The 5,000-nt window shown below is 43.3% G+C and overlaps 1 protein-coding gene across 3 annotated transcripts in view; it reads right to left on the minus strand.

Annotated features, from left to right (window-relative positions):
* The window catches only part of LOC311053667 (extracellular sulfatase Sulf-2-like), a 59,119-nt gene that overhangs the window by 36,519 nt on the left and 17,600 nt on the right, over positions 1-5,000 (minus strand). The window lies entirely within an intron of this gene.

Raw genomic sequence — 5,000 nt, forward strand, 5'->3', positions numbered from 1 at the left:
CCCCCACTGCATTAATTTTCTCTGTCCTTCCCTGTGCTTCCTTCGATTCCATACTCGTATTAATAACAATAATATGTATCATTTACACAATAAAAATCCCAATGTTAATTTAACTCCAAAGAGTGTTCAAATGGAACCAAATGGTCTCTTATTTGTACACTCTTCAGAGTTAAAATTACACAACAGAAGGATTTACTGAGTACATTAATAATCATTTATAATAATATTAATTATTATTATTGTACATTTAATTATTTTATTTATTATTTAATTAATTACAATACATGTCGTCCTCCTCCTCCTCCTCCTCCTCATCATCATCTCTGATCTTTCTCTACTACTCTATTCCCTGTCTCTCTTTTCCACACCAGGTAGCACAACTATGGAGCTGATAAGATTCTCAAAATGATACGAAAATATGTCAATAGATTTGCAAACATCTATATTAACTGATACTTAAATGCCTCACAGGCAAACGTCACGGTAACACATCCATGTAAATATCGCTGGGCAAGCTGAAGGGGTAGATAGATGGTCGTTGTGGTTTCGAGGTGATCAAATGATAAAAGATACAGTTTACAATTTACAATGTAGGCATTTAGCTGACGCTCTTAATCCAGAGCAAGGTGAACACAAGGTAATACATCAAATGCAGTGCCTCAGTAATCTAGGATCAAAGGTAACCAAGAGCCATCAGTCTAAATATTATAATATTAAAAAAATATATATATATGTACATTGAAACAATATAAACTATAGGATGCCAGGTCAACATACAGTATGAACCTGGCATCTGTCTAGACAACATGCTATCTAAATTACATGTTTAACCTTTGCATAAGACTGCATGGTCGTCAAGGCTATGGGGCAAGTGCTACGGCAAGTGCTACAGGCTAAGGTGGAGTCTGAAGAGGTGAGTTTTCAGATTACGGAGGAAAATTTGGAGCAAGTCTGGCTCTATGCACAGCAGCCATTTGGAGATAAATTGGGCCTCTTCTGACTTCCTTCACAGGTGTTACCAATGATACTAATGAAGGCTCTGTTCCATTCTGGTCAAACAGAGTCAGGGTGCTGATGTTGGCTCACTAGAAATACTAGTGGGTCTCAAAGTGTGTTCCAGGGACCCTCATGGTTCCTTGAGAGGGTGTAACTCTGAGAGTGTACAAATGGAACCAAATGGACCGGGAGGGTCCATTTGGTTCCATTTGTACACTCTCAAGAGTTATGGGGGTCCTTGAAATTAAAAAGTTTGAGAACCACTGTGCTACACTAAATGGAACAGAGCCTTCATTAGTGTCATTGGTAACACCTGTGAAGGAAGCAAGGAAGGGGCCCAATTTCTGTCCAATATGGCTGCATAGAGCCTAGTTTGGGAGCCAGAAGGGAGAAGAGTCTGGGAGGTGTGGAGCGTTGTCCCGGATGTTTTAGGGAAGGTTCTGACAGCTTCCCTGTGTTAGCTGATCTGAGTGAGCGGGAGAGGTAGTAGGGTTGGATCAGGCTTTGAAGATACAATATGGGGGTGCCATACCTTGCTACCTTGGTTGCTTTGTAGGCCAATATCAGTGTTTTGTACTCTGTGCAAGCAGTTCGTGCCTGTGTCACTGAAACGCAAGGGTGTACTGTTTGGGTGTTGTTATTGTGTGTTCGGCCACGTGTGTGTGTGTGTGTGTGTGTGTGTGTGTGTGTGTGTGTGTGTGTGTGTGTGTGTGTGTGTGTGTGTGTGTGTGTGTGTGTGTGTGTGTCAGCAACTAATCTGCCATACCAGGGAAGGACCGTTGCTGTCGTATGTTTGTACAAACCACGGATACATTGCATGTCAACGTTTCAAGGCAGGCACGCCGTCAGCAACGGCACTGAGCCCCATGAGGCACCGGTGACGGTGAGTAAGGCGACAGCCGAGAGAGAGGGGCTGTGTGCCGAGCAGAGCCACGCCCACTGCTGCCGAGTCAGCAACGTTCGAGTTACATACCGAACAGAATAGTATGGTAGTGATGAAGAATTATACATTATACTACATTGTTATTATGGTTGTTTATATCTAACCTTTATATTTTACCATCACTTACATAATACATTATGACATTATATTTGGTAGCCTGTAGGAGCCAAGATGTCTCCGCTAGGCTTGATAGCTATTGTTTTTTATTACAGCCTATCTGTTATGGTTCAGCTTGTATAACTATGCTCTGAGTCCTGTGCTCTGCGGCGGAACTACCGTACCACCGATCTGTGTCAGACTGTGTGTCTAGCGTACTTCTCCCCATGATATCATGTACATTAGAGCATAACCATCACCACCTAGAATATTGTCTCGACTCCCGTTGCCTCGTCAATTACTGATTGATCCAGAATTCCACAACTAGAGTTTCCACAACTTCTTAGTTTTGATGTACTTTGAAATAAAAAATATATAATCTAGGATTGAGTCAACATGGACGACATGGTCCACATGGTCGACACGGTCCACATCTATAAACGTTGCATGGTTTCTGGGAGTAAAATACGTCCACCGTCTACGTATTTTGTGATTCGCAGATTTGTGATTTGCTTTTGTTTTCTCTGGCGACTACTAGGCCAGTGGTAGGCAACAGGTGGTCCGCGGTCCACAACCGGAGAGGTCTGCAAGCCCGACGGGCCCCGACGTACCCCGTCAATTAAGGCTAAACGTGGGCCTTTTTTTGTAATTAATAGATCGGGCTCGGGCTGAACTCGGGCTTATTAAAGGATTTAGAAAAAATACATTTCTCTGCTTTCTTGTTTTTGGCGAGAACAAGCTATATTCAACAGCCAATAACTAAAGAACGCAGGGTCGCGGTGGCTTTTCTTCTCCAATGAAAGCAGAGACACTCCTCCGTCTTTTGCGACACTCTGTGTGCCGATCGTCCTGAGGCGAAATATTCTGTGGCTCATGAAAGGTTAGTAAAAATGCTAAAAACAGCTGGCACTGGCTGTAGACTGTAAAACTGGCAGTGAATGAGTTCAATGAGGAGTTCAATGAGCCCGGTTACATTAGTAACTCAGGTCTCTGGAGCCTGACAGTGAGTGACAATGTGTAGTCGGATGCAACGCACACAGCGGCGGTTCGGCTAAAACCGGACAAGATATACAGTGAATGATCTCCATATAAGGCTCATTATAATACAAAATGGTAAATGTTGCATTTATATAGCACCTTTATCCAAAGAGCTTTTCGCACACACGCGCACACGCACACACGCACGCACACACACACACACACACACACACACACACACTAGGCAGAGGAAACCATGTAAGGCACCAGCATGCTCATCTGGAGCAGTTAGGGGTTCAGTGTCTTGCTCAAGGACACAGGAGGGAGCCCAGGGATCAAACCGGGAACCTTCCAATTCCCAAGAAGCCGCTCTACCTTCTGAACCACCGCCCTAACTTTTATTATATACATGTAGTATCTATATATATACAATTTGAATCCTGCGCCATGTCGGTTGTCTGTAACGTTGTATGTAGCCAGTGTGACGTAATCTGACATCACGCCAGTGTGACGTAATCTCACGACAGCATGACATCACGCATGACATCACATCCTACCTATAAATTCTACTCACTCCGAGGTGACAGATGAAAGTATATAAGCCGGCTTCTAAGCTAAGTCCAGCACTCTTGACAGACCTCTGCATATAGTCTATAAGCAGCTCTCAAAAAAATGAGTACTCCAGAAAAGCTACCAAAGCTAAACCCCGGTGAAGGAGAAATAATTCGTAACAACTTGGTACTTCTAAATTATCAGTGCAAGTTCATGGAAAGCCGGAAGGAATTGCAGGAGCAGGCCTTCAAGACATCGACTCAAGTCCTTCTTTATATACAAAAACTGGAGCAGGAAAAAAGAAAAATGAACCAAAGAATTACAGAACTCGATTGGGATGCGAAATGGAAAGCTAATAAGGCTGTTGCTGGGGATCAGATGGGACAGTCAACATCTGCTGGCCAGACAGGAGGAGCAGACGGAGGAGGAGACAGTGTTCCTGGGGAGCAGATGGAACAGTCAACATCTGGTGGGAAGACAGGAGGAGCAGACAGAGGAGGAGACAGTTTTTTTGATGAGATCGGTGATGAAGAATTAATTAACTGTGCTGCTTTTACTGAAGAAAACAAGGATCAGTCAAGATCTGAGTTGGATGAGGTGCAGACGGAGGAGACAAACATAAGACAAGCTAAATCAACAGCACAAGACCAACAAAAAACAAGTTCTCCAAAAAAACTCAAGCTGAACTCTCCCGCTACAAAAAAGAAAAGAGCAACAAAGCGTGGGACTGGGATGATGACTTGAATGATGCAGATTTATGCAGGCTGCATATTCTGCTTAAAGAAGAAACAAACAAAAAGCGACAGAGATATATGCCATATATGGGCATAAAAGGACACATACAAACAGATACATAGATCCCCATATATGGGCATGAAATAATAAAGTCAAAACGGGTCCAATGACAACAGGTATAATGGGGTTTGCATTAAAGGGGGAACCGGCACTGTGTCTGCAACACAGTCGAAGGCACAGACAGATACAGAGATCTCCATTATGGGCATAAAGGGACACAGACAACCAGATACAGAGATCTCCATATATGGGCATAAAACTATGACAACAGGTATAATGGGGTTTGCATCCTACCTATAAATTCTAGGATGCCGTCAGATCGCACCAGTTCGACGGCTTCCATAGTGGGTTTTGGTCATTGGAGAGGTGATGCACGTCACCTCTTTCTGAAGTGGGTACAGACTGTGAGGTGCCTGTAAGGTGGCACTGCAAAGTGAACGACGCGTCACGCTAAACTTCTAGTAATATACGTAAGTATGCCTGCCCTCCACAGTTCAATGGAGATATTCCTTTCTGGGATAATAATGTCTGAAACACGGCTAGGGTTGATGTGGTTGAAAGTACATGAATAATCTGAAAACTTTTAAAAGCCACACAAAAGCAGAAAGCTACGTATATATATATCAGTGCTAGTTTAAGT

Source organism: Gymnoscopelus microlampas, assembly GCF_963454915.1.
Source record: "Gymnoscopelus microlampas genome assembly, chromosome: 10".
In the NCBI taxonomy this organism is placed as follows: Eukaryota; Metazoa; Chordata; class Actinopteri; order Myctophiformes; family Myctophidae; genus Gymnoscopelus; species Gymnoscopelus microlampas.